This window comes from Rousettus aegyptiacus, unplaced genomic scaffold (genome assembly GCF_014176215.1).
Source record: "Rousettus aegyptiacus isolate mRouAeg1 unplaced genomic scaffold, mRouAeg1.p scaffold_m13_p_5, whole genome shotgun sequence".
In the NCBI taxonomy this organism is placed as follows: Eukaryota; Metazoa; Chordata; class Mammalia; order Chiroptera; family Pteropodidae; genus Rousettus; species Rousettus aegyptiacus.
Window position 1 is genome coordinate 15986745 of NW_023416308.1, and position 19965 is coordinate 16006709.

Consider the following 19965-nt stretch of genomic DNA (forward strand, 5'->3'; position numbering starts at 1 on the left):
CTGGGAGGTGGGTTCTGGAGTCCTGTCTGTCAAATAAAAATAATATCAACTCATTTATTTTGTACTTGCCAAGTAGCAGGCATATAATTCCTATAGTGACCATTTGAGCCCAGGGTTACTGTCCCGTTTTACAGTTAAGGACAACAGCTAATAGGTAGTGGAACTGTGATTCATACCAGCACCTTCTGAGTCCAGAATCTGTACTTTTAACCACTATGATGGGTTATGGGGAAGTGGTTTCAGCCTGTTGCTCCCAGCAAAGCCCTTCAGCCCCACCGTCCATATTCTCTGTGGCCACCCCCCTATCCCCTCACCTTACCCCCAACTAGAGAGAGAGCCAGGAGTGTATCTTTTAAAGGTATCATCTTATTTCATTCCTATCTCCGTAAGAGGTGGTCCCATTTTACATAAGGAAAATCAAGGCACAGAAAGGGAAGAGACTAACTTGTTAAAGTCACACGGGAGGAGGAGCAAACAGCCCAATTTTGAGGCTATATTTCGAGGTCCCCTTCCCCTGGGCAGGCGCCACCTAGGAACTCTTTATAAGACCTAGATGCCATCTTATTCTTCAGAACGAGAGTCAGCTACCCACAAGGTCAAGTTGCTCCAGCTTCAAACTTCGCGCGTCCTTGGAACAGCCGGTTGGGGAGGGGCACACCTAGGCCTCCTGGGATTCTTGGGACCTGTCTGAGTGGCGGCTCCCGGCGCCAATGAATGGCCTGCTTCATTCTAGCTCCGCCCCCTCAGGCGGAACCGCTCAGGTGAGTTTGTGCACGCCGATTTGACGTGTCGCACGCTCGCTGAAGAGTTCTTGGCTGTACCCAAGAGATACGTGGGTCCCTCCCCGCTGCAAGCCCTCAGGACTAGGGGCCTCCTATTTGCCTACCTCTTACCTTTCCTCCCAGCAAGAGGTGGGGCGGGATAGTGGTAGTGGTGGTGACCACGCAAAGATCAAAGACAGCCCCTGGTGCTGAAGATTGGGAAGGGAGTGACTCTTCAGTGAAGGAAACTTGGAGGCAAGTGGGCCCCAGGAAGGAGACCTTAAGGGTCCTGAGACACGCACTAAACTATGATGAATCCCAGGAGACTAGCGTCAGGACAAAGGAGAGGGTTCTGGATGGGCCAGCCTGGATCTCTTGTGACTTCCGGGGGGTGTTTTCTGATGCCTGTGGGGAGCTTCCAGCCATAGCCCAGGAGTGCGTAAACATTCCATGAGGGGGGTCCTGCCCTATTGAGCACCCGTTGAATGTCAGACACACGTTTTGTCCTATTGCAAGTTGACCACCTTGCAAGGTAAGTATTACTGGACTTCTTTATGGGAGGAAGCTGAAGCTCTGGAAGGTGAAGGCACTTGGGTCTGGTAATGGCATTCAAACCTGAGTGGGATTTTGCTCATGTTAAAGCCCCTTCCCTCCGCCTTGCTGCCTCTAGGCTGGAGGAAATCCTGGAAGATTCCTCAAAGGTGGTGATATGTGAACTGATCCTTGAGGAAGAGTGAAAAGAAATTCACCCTCACAGAAAAGAGGAGGAAAGGCATGGAAAGGCATTCAAGGCAGAGGAACAGTGTGAGTAGAGGCTGAGAGGTTTGTAAATGGGAAAAGGAGGAGAGATAGGGTGTGGATGGAGCAGGAAATGGAGGTAGGGGTGGTCCCATCTGTGAAGCCCCCTGAATGACAGATGAGGAGGGTGAACAGATATTGTGGACACTAGAGAGGCCTGGGTCTGTCCATCTGTAAAAGAAGGGGATTGGATTGGATTAGCTCACTTCAGGTCCTCCCAAGGCAAGGCGCTGTAATAGGAAGGGTCCAGATTCCTCCAGGTCCAACCCTGGACTTGGCAGAGTGGGGAGCGGCTGGAACAGCTCAGGGGCCAAGGGTAATATTTGGCTCCAGTGCCTGAGTCTGAGAATAAATATTGTATCAAGCTGGCAGTGCCAGATCCCTGAATCACCCTGCTTCCCCTCCCCCAGCCAGGATCCTGAAGAAAAAGCCCAGGCCGGGGGTTGGGATGAAAGAGGGGTAAAGGGTCTTAGCTCTGGTTCCACCTCAGGCCAAATTTTGGTCCTCTTGGAACCTCGGTTTCATCATCTGCACAATGGGGAAATTGTGGCTTGAGCTCATTAAGCCCTCTCCCTCCAAGACTATCAGGGAAACTACCCTTTTGGGATGTCCTCACAAGTGGCTGTGAGGCCAGCCAAGGTCAAGACTTTGGGCCTGTGAGGGAGTCCAGAGGCTGCTGAGCACTGGGAGGGATGGAAAGGTTAGAGATGGGTCCGAGTTGGGCCTGCTGTTGGGGTCTCATAGCATAGTGGGCGTAGGAGGAGAGACAGAGTCTGTATTCTAAAAGTTGTCGATGACAAAGCCTTCACTTGCTGTTTGGCATGCTGAGGGAATGCGGAAAGACAGCCTGGAGGGGGGACGGCATAAGCAAAGGAAGGGAGGTAGAACTGTGAAGACTTTGTTGGAGAAAAGTCAGGTAGGTAAGGCTAGAAGAGCATGGGGTCTCTAGAGGAGAACTGGTCCTTGTTGGGATTGACTAGATACATGGGCTGTGACTCTTCTTGTCTTGGGCAGAAGTGGTCATGATCAGCAGCTCCAGGAGTGGGGTTGGGGACCTATTTGGAAAACCAGTGTGGCAAGGCTGTCTCCATGTTGTCACCCAGCTGCTACGTTCTCTGAGTGACAGTGCCAGATAAACTTCTGGCCTTGGAGGAGAAGATGGCCTAGCCCCTAGTGCTGAAGATTGAGAAGGGAGTGACTCTTCAGTGAAGGAAACTTGGAGGCAAGTGGGCCCCAGGAAGGAGACCTTAAGGGTCCTGAGACACACACTAAACTATGACGAATCCCAGGAGACCAGCCTCAGGACAAAGGAGAGGGTTCTGGATGGGCCAGCCTGGATCTCTTGTGACTCATGGGGGGTTTTCTGATGCCTGATGTGGTCTAGGTTCATGGCAGGGGCCCCATGTAATTGCTGTCCAATGGGTTGGAGCCTGGCTCCAGATCACCCTTACAAAACATGAGTGGCAATTTTGTTATTACCATGATCCTCACAGCTTGAATTCTATGAGGTAGAATCATCACTGTAAATATGAGGAGACAGTCTCAGTGAGACCAAGCCATGCCAGCAACCCACACAAAATTTGAACCTAGAACCGTTGGTCTTAATCACAGTTCCCTGCCATCTGCCATTTGGGATCTCTGTCATATTTCTTAACCACTTGTGTGTATAGGAGCTGAACCTTGGCATCATAAAGTCCTAGTTGCCCACCTCGTGGTCCTCATAGGTAATCTGAGTTCCAGAGAAGGCAAGGGACAGGCTCGGGTCACATCGCAAATTTGGGGTGGCATCACTCTGCACCCCAGATCCCCAGTTTTCCAAATCCCTTGTTTCCCCTTCAGGGCCTGGCATGTCCAAGCGTAAAGGGACTGTAACTAGCATATATTGAATGCCTGCTATGTGCCATTTACTCATTTACTCATCACCGCAGCCCTAGGGAAGATGGTGCTAAGAGTATATCCATTTTACAGATAAACTGACGCTCAGAGAGGGTAAGTCACTCGTCCAAGTTGACACAACATGTTGGTGGTAGGGCTGGGACTTGAACCGAGTTATGTGGGCCCTTTCCCCTTGGTGGACACAGGAGGCCTCGTCAGAGGCATTAAGACCTCTAGACAAGAGAGTGCATGGCCTCTTTGCAGGCTCCAAAGACAAGCAGTGTCCAGTTTATAGTTTCTATGCAGGCCTGGCCTCCCTGGGGCAGAAAGAAAAGTGCTGAGGCTGTGGAAATGCTCTAAACCTTCCCAGAGGAGGCGGCCACAGTGGGAGGGAGTGCTCCGTGCAGACCTCAGAGCCAAGTGTAGACGTGGCGGCTTGGACCCGCTGCAGGCGAGGGAGGGCAGGCAGGGTGGAGCCCAATCCCGAAAGGGCCTTCCAGCAGTATTCCCAGCCATCCTCCAGCCCGGGCTGGCCCTGCCCGCCCTTCTAGCTCCCCATCTGGATTTAAGATGAGGATACTGCACCTAATAATAGCTGAATGGCGGCAAAGGCAATGCCTGGAGCTGCAGCCAGTGGTGGGGCTGGGGTCCCCTATCATCTCATGCTGGCTTAGAACAAGTTTAAGGATTTTAAAAATAATAGCAAATGCTTATAAAGTGCATGCATGTACTAAGTGTTGGCATTGTTCTAAGTCTTAGCCCATAGTAATTCATTTATTCCTCAAACTACCCCCAATGAGATGAGATTATTATTAGCCCTATTTGAAGGATAAAGAAATTCAGGTACAGAGAATTAAGCAGCTTGTCTCTAATGATTATGGCTCAGGATAGATCTAGATTTGTTCAGATTTGGGTGCAAATCTCAGCTCTGTCCTTTCCTTACTGTGTGACATTAGGCAAGTTTCTTGGGTTCGGTTTTCTCATCCACAAAATGAGGAAAAGAATAGTTCCAACCTCCTAGGACTGGGTAAGCATTCATGAGCTTGTGTATGTCTAGATCATGGTGACTGGGACTTGCTTAATAAATGTGAGCCACCTGGGCAGATATGATGCTATTTCTGATCTTGCCAAGGTCAACCAATTTATTGTTTTGTGCCAATCCTGTCCCTTCTCCCTACCTCTTGTGGTGCAAATGGTTTTATTTACTTGGTTAAGAGAAGGAAAAATTTCCCCGGTTGGATATTAGTCACTCAACAAACGTTTATAAGCACAAAGTCTGAAAACACCCATGGCTATTCTGACAGAGGTCTGAAATGCCTCCATTATTGTTTCCTTTAGACTAAAGCTTGGCTCTGTGAAATGGATCCCCTTCCCAACACACCTCTAGGATTGTCCCGTCTCTGGGAAGAGGGCAGGGTGAGAGCGTCTGGAGCTAATGGGCTCCAGCTGGGGAAGGTCCAGGATCAGAGCAGACCCTGCTAGGTGTGTGGTCTGGGCAGAAAATTTCTGCCCACCCTGAAGGAAATGTCCAAGGTAGGTGAGAGGTGGCTTCCTCTCCTTTCTTTCCTGTTTAACTCATCTCACAGCCTCCCCTCGAAGCCAGACAGAGGTTCGTGAGCATCCGCTGACACTCGGTAGGCTTTGTGGGGCTCAGTCTGGAGGGGGAGACAGACTCATCAAATAGAGCCCCATATAAAATTATTAGATTAGGTGAGCTCTATGAAGGAGGAGCTACATGGCATTATGAGGGCACATGCTGGGGTTTTATCTTTATTTTTAAAGTTTTGTTTTGAATCTATTATACTTCTGGGGTGGGGGATCAGAGAAGGTGTATCTCATAAGATAATGTAAGATCTGGAGGATAAGAAGAAATTTAATGAACAAAGAACTGAGTTGGTCTTGGGGTAAGGAGTGGTGGTTTCAAGCAGGGGAACAGGCCATGCAAATGCCCTGAGACAGGAACAACCTCCAGAAACTGATGGAGGACCAATGTGACTGAAGTTGGAAAGGTAGGAGGAGCAGGGTGTGAATGAGAAGGGAGAGGGAGCAGGGTACAGACCAAAGGGTCCTGTGGACAGGACTGGCTTCATATTTTGTGGGTCTTGGCGCAAAATGAAAATATGAGGCCCCTTGTTAAAAAACTATTATGAATTTTAAGATGACAATGGTAGAGCCAATCAAGCACCAGGCCCGGTGCAACTGTACAAGTTATATACTCTCTCTGAGGGTTGTAGGGAGCCACGGAAGGCTTTTAAGCTAGGGGCGGTAAGGTCTGATTTGCATAAACCTTAGTTTCTGTCTCACTATACCACACCTGGATGATATGTGACCCTCTCCTCTGCACAGGTGGCCTGATTCATTTTCCTAAAATATTTTACTCAGAATGTCACTCCCTGCTCAAGAAACTGCAGTGGCTCCTTTCCCCTAATTAGATCTAGCTCAGACTTCCTACCCAGACCCTCAAGGCTCTTCATAATCTGTCCTCACTTGCTTTGATTAACTTAATGTCAACATAGGCTGTGTGCTGAATCCCAGAGCTGATGAACTAACAACCCAAGGATACACAGCAATCACGGGGGGGGGGGGGGGGAGGGGAGGGCAATCCAGCACTGGAACTTAGGTTTCCTGCAGTCGGCCCACCCCTGCCCTGGATGAGGGTACAGCTTTGCGGTTGCTTTGTATCCACCAACCTGCTACAGAACCTTGCACACAGTAGATGCTCAATATGTTCCTGTGGTAGTGAGTTCCTCCTGGGGCACATTTTTGCCAGGGCAAGTATATTCCAGGATGTAGTTAGATTCCTTCCTGATTCTCTTTATCACTCCTACCTCTAGGCATTCCCCAAGGCCCACCACACCCCAGGGTGCCCAGGGGGCTAGGCCTTGCCCATAGACATGTTGTGTCTGGCCTGCATAGCTTTTAAAAAGCTTCTTGAATTTGTTGTTTTCATTTAAAAATCAGGAAATTTCACAATGCAATCTGTATTCTTATTTATTTGCAGTCTCAAGCCTGGGTCAGGATTCCGCTGGGGCAGCCACTCCCTCTGAAGTGGACCCTCCAAGGGGTTCTGCTCTAAACCTCCCGTGGGCCCATATGGTTTGGGACCTAGAGGAAAGAGCACCCAATTTACCACCCAGGACCATTCACGATCCTGGAATCTGACCAATCAGATGAATAACTCCTCTTGAAGGCAGGGCCAGGAGGAATAAAACCCACTCCCAATCTCTGCCAACTTGGGTGAGGTGGGAAGTTTTGCTCTAATTCTTACAACCAACCTGATGACTGGCTTCTGGATCCCTAAGGGCTGAATGGATACAATGAGTGCTCCTCAGAGAGGCCACGCTGGCCCTTCCCATCCCACCTTTGCCTTCTCTCTGCTTAGACTCTTCTTCTTCCTCATCTTCACTCTGGCCAGATCCTGATTACCATTCAGGTCTCAACTAAAATGTCACCTCCACAGAAAGACCTTCCCAGCACACCTATCTGAAGCTCCAGCCATTACTTGGTACATTATTCCCTTTTTTATTTTTAATTTTTTGCCATGCCAGTTATCTGAAATGATTCATTTGTTGCTGTTTGGCTCCTGAGATGTGAGCTCTATGAAGGCAAGGACCGACTCTCTCATCCACCAACGAATCCCCAGTGCCTAGACTAAGACCTGACACCAAAGAAGAGGTTCAACACACATTTGTGCAACAAGTGAACAACGAGGCTCACAAAAGACCTTTCCATGGAGGATGCACATGACAGCCTGTGTGGGTGGGAACTTGTAATGGGTCCTCTGGTTCACAATTAAGGAGCAATTAGTCACCAGTTAACTGATGCACAAGACAGCTGAGGGGCTGGGAGGAGCCTAAGGGACTGACAGAAAGGAGTCTCGGGTCTCTTTTTGGGAAAATATTGAGAGTGGACGATAAGAAATCCCCAGGATAATGTTTGAAAACTCTCTTGTTGAAAGAGATTTAAGTGGTTGGAAGCACCCCGTACAAAAGGGAGTAGGTCCCCTTAAAAAACAGATGGGTCTAACTAGGCTAGGGTGGCTGAGGCTGGAAGAACTGGCTGGGAAGGTAAGGGTGGGACTGAGGTAGAGTCACCCTTTCTTCCTTTTGAGAACAAAATACTTTTAGGCATTAAGAAAAATTCTTTTGTTTACAAATACTAGGAACCTCCCTGGATTACCTTGAGCAAAGGAGGACTTTATTGGAAGGCCATCAGATGTGTTATCAAGCTTATACAAATTTCAAGGTGCAAAGAGGGGGCTCTCAAACTTCTAGTTTTAGTTCATTAAAAATTGTTTTCTGGTTTCCACACCTCCTTTTGATCAGCCTGTTATTTAGAGCCTTGCTTTTGAAGTGAGGACTGTGGACCAGCAGCTTTGGCATCATCTAGGAGCTTGTTGGAAATGCAGTCTCAGGCTTCACCCCAGACCTACTGAATTACGATTTGTATTTTAACAAGATTCTCAGTGGAATTTATGTACACATTATAGTTTGGGTTTATGGCCACAAGAATCAATTGGGTGATGGGGGGAGGTTGTCTTTTAAACCTGAAGGTTCCTAGACCATCCAGGAGAGCTGCTTGGTAGTCTCCAGGGAATAGGTTTTTCTCAGGGTCCACTAAGGTCAAATGGTCTTGAGCTGCTGCCGTCAATCCATGCTCAGTTGCAAGTGGGGCAGGAATTCAGCCCTTAGCCACCTGCTGCTCAGGCAGGAGGTGGGCCTGAGAAACCCAGGCCTGTCACTCACCAAGGAGGAAACTACTCAGGACCCTGGAGGGAATGCAGGCTTCTGTCTGTAGTCACTAGCCACTTCTGGGTCTCTACTTAGGGGGCTCTGTTTCCAGGGATTCACCTGCTTGGATGAAAGAAGGCAGAGGATAGCCTGAGCTGATGTCAGAGTTGGGGACTTTCAACCTGCCTGCTTTGCTCATGCAAGGCGTTCCTAAAAACTGCCCTTGGGGCAATGGGTAGGAACAGCAATATAGACTTGACCCTATAGGACTTCCAACGTGCCTTCACCCTTTATCATATTTTATCTTCTTAACGATCTCCTATAAAGAAACAGCCAAACATGGAAAGCGCCTGCCTCTAAAAAAGGTCGAATTCAACCTCAGGAGTTAAGTTTAGTGAGCACTGCTCCTTGTTCCTCCCCCTTGGTCCATTAAATTAGAACTGCTGTAGAGTTAGGTTTGGTCAAGGGTGAGCTCATCCTTTCACATTCTGAAGTTATTCATTTAAGGTGTGCCCATGGTAGATCTCTCAGTAAGACACAATTATCCATCCAGGATTGTTAGTACTCTCTGGGGCTCAAGAATTTGCTTTTTAGGGCCAAATCATTATTGGAGGAAGGCAATGCCTACTTATTCCAGTTATTTCTGCTATGGGAGAAAGGTTCTCCTGCCTGCCACCCACAGGGTCCAGGCATCGTTTAGCACCTCAGGGCAGCTCCCAAAATTGCCAACAGAAGCTTGAGAAGGAAATTGTCAGTTGCTAAAAGGCTTGTCTTGTGTCTCCCAAACTTATTCAATGACATCACAATGAAGGCTTGGCAAATAGGATGAGGGAGTCTGGCTAGTGACTACAGACAAAAGCCTGCAGGCGTGGATGAAGGCAGGACGGAAATGAGACAGCTAATAGGTAGTAGGTAAAGGTGAAGACAGAACTGAGTGCCTCAGAAGGAGAATGAACAACCCAATTAGCATTATGGGACACTTTCACAAGCACGGCCCTCTTATCCTCAGCTACCCTGAATGGTAAGATATAATTATCCTCATTTTACAGATAAGATCCAGCAAAGTCCTGAAGCTACACATAATCAAACCATGTTTCTTAGGCCAGTGCTTGGCATGTAGTGGGTGAACAGCTGATGTTTGTGGAATGAAAGCAGAAAGTATGCATTTGGTAGTGCTTTTAAAAACTGTAAATGATGCGAAATTTACATTTCCATAGTCTTAAGTATCTCTCCACAAAATACTTACTAATTACAAAATACCTACTAAACACTAACCCTTTACAATAGAGAAGTCCAACAGACACCTCCTTAATCAAGTGATTAATGTTAATATTATCAACAAATCGTACTGACAAAATAAATCCCTGTGTGAAACACTCAAAAGGGCACACCATCATTGCTGTGGTATTCTCGCCCAAAATGTATAACCTTGATCTTAATAGTGAGAAAATATCGAACATCCACATCAAGGGATATTCTATAAATTGACTGACTAAGTACTCTTCAATGTCAAGGTCATAAGCGAAAATGAATACTGAGGAACTGTCACAGATTAGAGGAGATTAAGAAGACTCAACAACTAAATGCAATGTGGGATCCTATTTTAGATCAAAAGGAAAACTGGCAAATTCAAATAAGGTCTATAGGTTAGTTAATAGCATTGTATTAGTGTTCCTTTCCTGGTTCTGGTAATTGTACTAAGATTAGGTAAGATGTTAATATTAGATGAAGCTAGGTGAGTGGTTTAGGAGGTAAAGAGTTTAGGAGAACCCTCTGACCTATTTTCCAACTTTTCTGTAAGCCTAAAATTATTTCATAATTAAACTTTTAGAAACTATACAATTTTATGGCATATGAATTATATCTAAATTTTAAAAAAAACTAAAAATCTTGACAAAGGCATTAAGATATGGCTCCTTTGGATGATACTTTGTCCCCTACTAGCACTCATTTTGCTCTTCTAATTTGAGATGGCATTTAGAATCTCTAATTGTTCCTGACATTCTCAGCTCAAATATCATGTCTTCCAAGAAGCTCTACTTGATCTCCACAGCGATCAGTGTGTCTTCCTCCCCTGAACTCCCACGACGCTTTATCTGCACTCGTTAGGTCGTTTGTCATCTCCACAGTGGACATCTATCATACCGTCAACCTAGTACCCCTGCCCAACTCTTCTGCTCTCTCGACTCCAGCCATGATGTTCTCACAGGAACTGCCATGTTGTTACCCCATCCTAAGCCACAATTGATTAGTCCAGGGGTAGACATCTGACCCGTTTGGTCCAATTAGACAATTTCACCACCACCCCCGCCCCGCCCATTTTTCTCCTATTCCGGAACTGAGAAATTAATTTGTCTGTCTGTGGTTGCTGGAACCATGAGATGTGAAACTTGTAATCTATTAGCTGTCATGCTTCTGCCACAAGGAGGAAACCCGTCGGCCACTAGAGAGAGAAAACAGCTAACACACACACACACACACACACACACACACACACACACACACAGGAGAGGGAGTGGAGAGAGAGAGGGAGATCCATTTGTTCTGGAAGTTTTCTGTCCTTACCAAGAGAGGTCTACTACATAACCCCCAGAATCCAATTTCCCAATAAAATCTTCTTTCAATAAATCTTTATTAATGTAGCCAGAATAGTTTTATGTGTCTCTCAATCCAAAGACACTCAATGAATATAGTTACTCTGAGTTATTTGCATAAACGTTTTTCTTCTCATTCATCTGGAGATTGCCAAATGCCCATTTCAGCTACAGTTCTCATTGGCCAGAGGCTAGTGAGAAAACTAGGACAATGTGGTGAGTTACTTATAAAGGTAATTTTTTAAAACTGGTAAGTGCTGAGATTAGTCCTTCTTATTAAATTTTGTGATGACAGTAGAAAGTAGTACTTTATTTTCCTTCTCTTTAATATACTTTGACAAATAACAAAATGTTGGCAATTGTATATCCCATTGGAAAGAACACTATACTAGGATGTGAAATCCCAGAGTCTGGGAAGCGCTGGTCAGGTAATTATTCCTCTGGGGAAGGGCCCTGGCCTGGCTCCTGCACAGCTCCTGGCTCCTGGTAGGGCAGGAGGTGCCTCCCAAATGAGTGAGATGAGCTAATGGGTTTAGAGAGCTGTTCTGGTCTCCTGCCTGTCATGTGGAGACAATCCGATTTAGAACTGTTACAGCTTATTCAATCACTTTATTCTTTTATGATTTTCAAAGGAGGCCTAATTTTGTTGTTTGCAAGATGCTCCTCTAGTCCTGCTTATGTCTACTTCAAAGTGGACCTCAGATTCATTTTCTGTTTTATCCTCATATCTGTCTAGGGTGGCTTGGCTGAAATCTCCTTTCCTTCTCAGAAAAATGGAGGGTCCGCTCACTATGGTGGGGAGAGAATACTGGAATGAGAGTCAGACAGCACTGCTGTCCAACTCTGGCTTCCTCTCTGGCTGGTTGCAAGGTCTCAGGCAACTTGCTTCATTTCTCTGAGCGTCAGTTTCCCCATCTATGAAATGGGGATAATATCTAGCCTGCTTTCTTCACAAGGCTGTTATGAGGGGCTGAATACAGCTGGGAAGCAACTTGGAAACTGGAAGGGAGGAGCGACAGGTGCCAGGTGTTACTTTACAGATGCTGTTGGGGGTATTTGAGGGGAAAATGATTAGATCATAGAATTGGGAAGTAGGGAAATGTAGAGAAGTTGCTAAGGACTTCCTAGCTATTCCTAGCTCTGTCTCTTACTTGCATGTGACCTCACCTCTTTGTGCCTTAAGTTTCTCATCTGGAAATCCAGGTCCCACAGTCAGGAAGTAACTCTTCCTGATATCTCACACTGGGTACTGAAGTACGCATAGAACTGGTTAGAGAGTGAGCCATTCCAGTGGAGGGGACTGCATGGGCAAAGGCTTGGAGTTAGGAATTATCCCGGCATGGATGAGAAACACTGGTCTCATGCGTTTTGTTTAATGAGAACAGCAATAATATTTATCGTGATGAGAATTAAATAAGGTAATGCAGTTAGAGGCTTAGCACAGACTGACACATAGTAAATTCAGTAATGGTGCTTGATCTTACTGCTTTTGTTTTGCTAGTAGTCGAATGAGATTTGAACTCATGTCTTCTTGACTCTAGATGCCAGGCTCTGAACAACTGTTATAGTCACCCCATTGTGAGGCTTCTGCTCGTGATCCCAGACTCAGCAACTGTGGGTGGCCTCACTCCTGTGCGTGGGCAGCAGAGCCAGCAAGAAGCTTCTGTTCCTCGAAAACCAAATATGGCCAGACTAGGCCCTCTGAGGCTTGACCCCCAGGCTGGGCTTGCTTCTGCCTGCTCATCTGGGCTTGGGGCCCTATCCTCTAAACGACCTCCTGTCTCTGCCCCAGAGGACCCTGGGAGGGCTTCCATTCAGGTCTCCCTCCTCACAGAATCTTGTCAAGCAAGTTACTGCAAGAGAACTTGTGAGATCAGTGTCTATTCATTTCACAATTCCTAACCCTAGCCCTTGCTCATGTAGTCCCATCCTCCTGGAGCGCCTCTCTCTCTCTAACCAACTGTTATGTATCCTTCAGTGCCTATCATACGTTATCAGGAAAAGTTACTTCCTGATTCTGTGGCCTGGAATAAGTCACTCATTCCATGCATCCATGCATCCACGCACCCATACACACATCTATACATCCTGTGTGCACCTACCTGTGGCAGGCACTTTATAGACAGTTTCTTCTTCTAAACTATAAGCCCCTCAAGGATTGCAGATCAGGTACCAGAAGATAATTGTTCAACCAATATCTATGGGCCAAGGCTTGTCCTTACTATAATCCTGGTGATGCTTTTATCATTATCATCCCCATTTTACAGTTGGGAATACTGACACTCTGAGAAAGAAAGTCCAAAGGACACACAGCAGAGATGAATGGAGCTGAGACTTGAACCCTGATGTGTCAGACTCTGGAGGCCTAGTTCTTAACCACTGGGCAATGCTGCCCATTGTGTAATAGACAGAGGGACTATGGTGAGAGTCAGGTCCTGGGGGAGGGCTGGAACTGCTTCTTCAGTTATTGGCTTCTGAGTAATTCCTTTAACCTTTTCCAGGCAGCTGTCCTCACTTCCCTTCCCTACCCTAGCCCTTCTGTGACCAGAGCTAGTCTGACACTTGTCAGGGTGGCTGGGAGAGGATCTGTTCTTTCTCTTGTCTCCCCCAACAGACTTTGAGAATGCCTGTCCTATTTAAGAGCCTACAGAGTCCTTTTCAAGGTCACTGACATCCTCACCTTAGCCTTGTGGGGAGGCAGGACAAGGAGAAGCTTCCCCATGGTTCAGATGGGGAAACTGAGGCCCTTGCACTGGTCATAAGTCACATCCAGAGGTGGTCCAGCTGGGCCTGGGATCTCTTGCTTCAAGGAACTGAGCAGGAATTGGCTGCTAGATCTTTCTTGAAGCCATGGTATGAGGTACTCAGAGTCAGGCAAATCCTGGTTCTGCCATTCTAGCTGTGCAGCCTTTGGTGAGTCACTTCACCTCTCTTTTTGAACCTCAGCCTTCTCCTCTAAAAAATAGGGAAAATGCTTATACTCATTTGAGAGATTTGGGGAGGATGAAATAAAGTAATAGTGGTGAAGCACTTAGCACACTGCTTAGAACATAGTGGGTGCTCAGACAATGAGGTTATTGTTGTATTAAGTACCTAACATAGCACATCAGATCCGGAGGGTTATCCGGGCCAAAGGTAATTGTATCTAACATTCCTTTATCACTACTATGTGCCAGGTGTGTTCATCAGGACAACATCCCTTTAACTCAATGCCATTTTGCAGATGAGGCAACTGAGGCTCAAAGAGGGAAAGTGACTTTCCCTAACTCCCTGCCTAGCGAGAGGAAGATTCTGGGCCTGGATTTAAGTCTTTGTCCCTAACCTCAGCTCTGCTCCACTGTGCTGGATTTTCCAACTCTCTCGTGTTAAGACCGAGAGAGGGTAGGGAGTTACTCGGGGCCCCACAGCAGTCGAGGGTAGGTCTCACTGCAGTCAGGAGGCCTTTCCTGTCCTGGCAGCTCTGCATGGGTTTGGATAATTCTCCAGCCCTCTGTTTAAGGCAGGCCTGATTGACACATTCACAGTCTTTTGAAAGGACCTGGAATTTGATCCACAATCTCAGCCACTAGATCCCATCTTCCCCAGGTACCCCTCCATCCTGACTCTACCCTGTGACCACCCTTCTCCACCCCCAGCTTTCTGCAGGCTCCCCTTTTAATCAGCTGAACCTTCTGCCAAGGAAAACTCAATGATGCCCGCAAACCAGCCAGCCGGGGAGGAAGCTGCCCTGGAATGCTGTAGGGGGGTCACCAAGCTGTTTGTGAGCAGGCCAGCAGAGAAATGTGAGCAGCTACCTTTTTAGGGGAAAGTCAGAATTCCCTCTGTGGGAAAAGATCTAGGCCAGGCCAGTTCAGAGGCTCAGGCCTTAGTTTCCCCATAATTACCCTCGTGGCATTTATGGGATATGAATAACTCCAGCTGTTAATTCAATAACTATTGGTTGGATGCCTGCGGTATGCCAAGCATTGAGCTGGCTGCTTGGGGCACAGCAGGGACAGAGCTGAGCCCTGTCTTCAAGGACAGACTCTCCAGCAGAAAACAGTTTGTCAGTAAGTCTTACAACAAGCTAGAGGCAGGTGCCCCAGGCCTACAATCCCTGATCAGCTCTCTGGAGCTGGATGGGTTTCAGAATCCCAAATTCAGAATTTTGGGAGGTTCTAAAAGGTTTTCCGGTGGAGGCTGTTGCCTCCCATCGCCATTGAACATATGAATTTTGCTGTAGTGAGAAGGGTGAGTATTGCCTCTAAGTGGGTTAAGGGTTCTACCTGCCTCAGTCCACTCAGGTCAGGTTTTGCCTCCAAATGTGTTTTCTTGAGTATACAGAAAAGCCTTTTAAATTGTCTAGGCTTTCTGGACTGTAGAGTTGAAGATAAAGGACCGAGGATCTGACCCCTTTCCCCATTGTATGGATGAGAAAACTGAAATAGAGGAATCAAATATACCCAAGGCTCTAGAGCAAGGAAAATGTGCAGGTGATGGGAACACAAATCTCAGTGACTCCAATCTCAGGAGGCCCAGAGATGGGAGGACCTCGCTTGAGATCACACAGCGAGGCTCCAAGTTCCCACACCCCTCATGACCAAGGACCCTGCTTGGGAGAGAAGCAGGGGCTGAGTAGAGAAGGCTCCTTGGCCAAACCTCAGTGACCCACCAACTAGTTCTGCCAGGAAAGAGTTAAGCGCAAGCTGGGCTCCTGCCAGGCCTCGCAGGGCCTGCCTGTCTGGGGCCTGTTTACCAGGCCGTGCTTGCATCACCAGCTTCAACGTGCTGTGCAAACACACTCACATTCTTGGGTCATGAGAAATGTACAATTGTGGTGACATCATGCCCAGAGAGGAGGTTTTCGCCAGCCTCCCTCCTGCCCGCAGTCAAAGCTGTTTAATTAGCACCCTTAACTGGAACTCTTGTCTTCTTGTAAAAACCAACTGGAGAAACTCTTATGGGTGGGGGGGATGGGGGTTGGAGTGTGTGTGTGTCTTAAAGGATAAAAATAGCCTATCTGGGACTCCTTTTGGGGTATTTGTAAGTATTAATGCACCACTGTTTATATTAAATCTATGTCACACTGGACATTTTCGTGGAGTTTGGCTTGGAGACGGGACAAGAGAAACCACCCATGTCTTTTTGTTCCCTCTAGTTTTTCCTTTTGGGAGGAAGACACGTAGGCCAAGTAAAAGGGTCCTTGGAGATGCTCAATCCCTCATTATATAGCCAAGGAAAGGGAGGCCCAGAGAGGGGAAGGCCTTGCCTGAGGTCACGCAGAGAGGCTCCACATTCCCACACCTCTCACATGCGTTTTACGGTACTGCCCTTAGCCCCCACTTAGACTTTGTGAGTTGGTTTTTTTCAGTAGGTTTTTCCTCTTATGGAAAAAGAGGTGCTTCTGGCTACAGCCTCCTGGCTTTTTTGAGATCAGAGTGGAGGTTACGATAGTAGTGGTGGTGGTGGTGGTGGTGGAGGATGCGGAGTTGGGGTGGGAGCAGAATAGAGCAATTGGGACCATAAGAGACCTCAACCTCACCCACCTCACCTCTCCAGAAAGCTTACTCTAGTCTTTGAAACATTTGTTCCTTTCCCAGACAACCCCAGGCCTCCTTTCGCTTCCCCTTCCCAAGAAACACCACCCCCTCACTGGCCTCTTTTCATCACTATTGAAGACTATTTCCTACCGAGGGGTGGTTGGTTTTTAGCAAATGAAAATAGAAGACACCTCGACTTTCGGATAAACAACACATAATGGTTTAGTACAAATATATCCTATCCCATGCGATATTGAGACACAGAGTTATCTGGCAGCTCTATTCCTCTTCATCTTTATTGTCACCATTGTGCCGACACTCTTGACTGTTTCTCCATCAGCCTTCCTTCTCCTTCCTCATTAACTGAACTCTGATTTTGTATGGGTGGCTTTGTGTCCCAGGTGGTGAATCATGAGTAGTTTAAACTAGTCATGACAATCTTGTTCTTTGCTTTCCCCAGACTTTCTTGCAGTCGGGTGGTTTTAAAACATGCAAATTTTCTGATGCCCCATCCCCTTTCAAAAGGTGGAAATTCACCTTCTCTCCTTGAATGTAAGCTGGACTTACTCATTTCGAAGAGTGACTTCCAAGGCTAGATCATAAAAAGCATTGTTGCTTTTGTCTTACTCTTGTAGATAACTCACTCTGGGAGAAGTTAGCCGGCATGTTGTGAGAATGCTCAACAGCCCTGTGGAGAGGCACATGTGGGAGGGTGTAAGTTCTTTCTTTTACAATTAGTGCCGACATGCCAGGCATGTGGGCGAGCCAACTAGGAAGTGGTTCTAGCCCCAGTAAAGCCTTAGGATGACTGCAGCATGGGCCAGAGAGATCCTTATATTAATCATATTTTTTATATTCTATATTTTATAATGTTTTTACATTTTTAGGGAGCCTTGTGGCTAGGAAGAGACTACCCTCCCAAAGCTAGCTAATTCCTTGAGATAGAAAACAACCCGTCAGTGAGCCTGCCTTTCATATACAAACCAATCCTGAGTCCATACCCCCGACCACCTCTTTATGTAACTCTGCCACAAATCAACCCAGAACTAGATATTGAACAACTAGCGACAGCCTCTAAACTCCAGAGCCCACTGGAATTATCCAAACTAGCTGATCCTAAGCTGTTTACCCTGCCCTACCTGTTTTTCCCATGGAAACCCTAATAAAGTTTGTGGCCTTGGCCTTCTCTTGCTTCTTTCTGCCTCTTGACCAGCACTGGCATGCTGTGCCTCTTGTTTCTAGGGAAACTGTGAGTAACACTAAACTTTTCTTTCAATGGCACTGACCTCTCCATGTTGTCACACAGTACCCTTTATAAATTGAGACTCAGGCACGGATCACCCCTGAGACTTTGATCTAGAACCATCTAACTAAGCCATCCCTGAGTTCTTGACTCAGAAACTTAGAGAGGACAGTAAATGTTCATTGCAGCAACTAGATTTTGGGAAATTTATTTTACAGCAATGGACAACTAATTCAGATGGTCACTCACATAACCTGGATCTGGCTAACGAGACAGAATGGAAAGTATGTTGCGGTGCTTCTAAAAAGCTCTCCTGATTTAAAAAAAAAAAAAAAAAAACACAGAAGGATGAGGAGAGCTCAGGGGATCACCCCCTGTGAACAAGGATGATGCTTATAGAAATGACAGTCATCCTGGGACCATGAGACATTGAAATGAAAGGATAGAAGAGTAAAAAAATAGGAATGACCTGCAGTGAAAAAGTAGGAATGACCCATGCCTTTTATAACATCATAAAATGGTGGACCAACTTTGTGACCACCTGCATCCAGATTTGTACACAAACAATAAATGTCCTTATGGTTTAAGCCACTGTATCCTGTAACTTAACAGCTTAATGCATCCTTAACTGATATAATCAGCATGCGCTATAGCATCTCACTTTACTGCAGTAAACTCATGCAATACTTTTGCTTATCTAGGATCTGAAATGAAGCTAAAAGGGCAACTGGACACCGAAACCACAATGTCCCTACTAAGCACCCTTACTCTTAGGTAAGCTTTCCCAGCCTCACTCATAGCCTTTTTACTTTTACAACACAATTCTAATAAGCTTTCCTGTGACCTCTTCCCAGGCCACAGTAGTTTGGATATCAGTTTCAATCCAATAATCAATCATCTGCTATGTGCAAAGCACTGTAGGAGGCCTGGTGCCCTGCTGGGCACTGGTTATCCAGAGATGAGTTTTAAGCAGGAGAGCAACGTGATCTGATTGGCCTAGTCACTTGGGCTGCAGTGTAGAGATAGGAGCAAGCTTGGAAAGAGGAAAAGAGAAAAGTTGCTAGTGAGTGCCAGTTTATTAAGAAAATATTTAAAATGATGTTTCCATGGAAAATTCCATCTACAGGACAAACCGCTCTAACTCTTCCTAATAGTTGCTAATACTGGCTTCCAAAATATCCCAAACACTTTTCTGCTTTGACTTCTTAAATCCCTTATAAGTTTTCACGAGTGAAACAGTGTGCCTGGCCTGGATCTGAGTTCTGAGGAGATGCAAAGTGTACCAATTCTAAAATATCCCGAAGCACAATTATTCCACCTCTATACTTAATGGATGGGATCTAAGGCCCAGGGAGGGAAGGAACAGCTTGAGTGATACAGTAACCTAGTGGTGGAGTGAGAACTCGAACCCAGAACTCTAAACTTTCTCTTTCTCCAAGCCGTGGGGAAGGCAAGCTGATTCTGTTAAATAGCCCAAACATTTCCTCTCTTGAGGAGCAGAGTCTTGAAGGAGTGCTGTGAACTCAACCCTCCCCCGCCTTCCCGCCCCCCTGGACAGGAAGCTCTGCCTGCCCAGGATTTCCTGTGTGTGGGAAAGAAACAGGATGAGCAGATAAATCTTCCAAGGCTTATTTTCAAGTGTGTGAGGTCTTCTCCTTGGTAAGTGTGCAGCAGCCCTGGTCAAGATGACCAACTCATTAACATATTTTTTGTTTCTAAAAAAAGATGACTGCACCCATGAAGCACAACATTGGATGTGGTATGGGAGAAGAACATGCATCACTGTCCTTGTCCTTAGGGAGCTCTGCCTTGGTTTGGGTCCTCTCAGAAGAAGACCCTAAGACAAGACTTTAAGTGCAGATAGATAACCCATCTAGGAGGTGATCCCAGGGAACCTGTGCAGGGGAGGTAGGGCAGTGAGACAGGAAAGGGGAGGCAGCCAGTAAAGAAAGCATTGTCAAAGCAGTTGCCACGGTGGGATAACAGAGCTCAACCCTACTAGGGGACTCTCAGAGACAGTGTAGAGCATGCCTCAGTTATCCCAACCAAGGGGAGAGGGGGCTGGGGAATCTATCCACTAATTCGCCATCTTGTTGGTTGAGGACTGCTTCTGGACGTGCTAATTCTTGGCACGTCTTGTTTGCCTGCATTTAAGCAGAAGCATGCTCCTGAGGCCAGGACAATGCCATCAGCTACAGTGTTACGAGCATTTGCAATAAGCAGCCTTTGGTGGGTAGAAGTGATTGTCGGGGGGATATGGGTAGTGTCTGCTCCAGGGGCTGACCACTAGTTGGTTTTACATTCACAGGAAGAGGAGAACACAGGCCCAGGAGACATGTCTTCCCCTCCCTCTTGGGTGAGGATGCAAAGGGCATGTGCATTTTAATAGTGGGGTTTTTGCCTGTTCGGGCCCCTATAACTCCTCCTTTTCATATCAGGAAATCA

At 46.7% G+C, this 19965-nt stretch overlaps 1 long non-coding RNA gene across 4 annotated transcripts in view; it reads left to right on the forward strand.

Moving 5' to 3' along the window:
• The window catches only part of LOC107520979, a 32178-nt gene that overhangs the window by 586 nt on the left and 11627 nt on the right, over nt 1–19965 (forward strand). For 2 of the 4 annotated variants that reach the window (XR_004950834.1, XR_004950835.1), the window contains exons 2-3: nt 573–761; nt 1432–1565. This is a non-coding gene — a long non-coding RNA (uncharacterized LOC107520979). Of the gene's footprint in view, nt 1–572; nt 762–1431; nt 3549–6435; nt 18108–19965 lie in introns of those variants that run through there. The other 2 variants (XR_004950833.1, XR_001599474.2) reach the window with 2 other exon arrangements.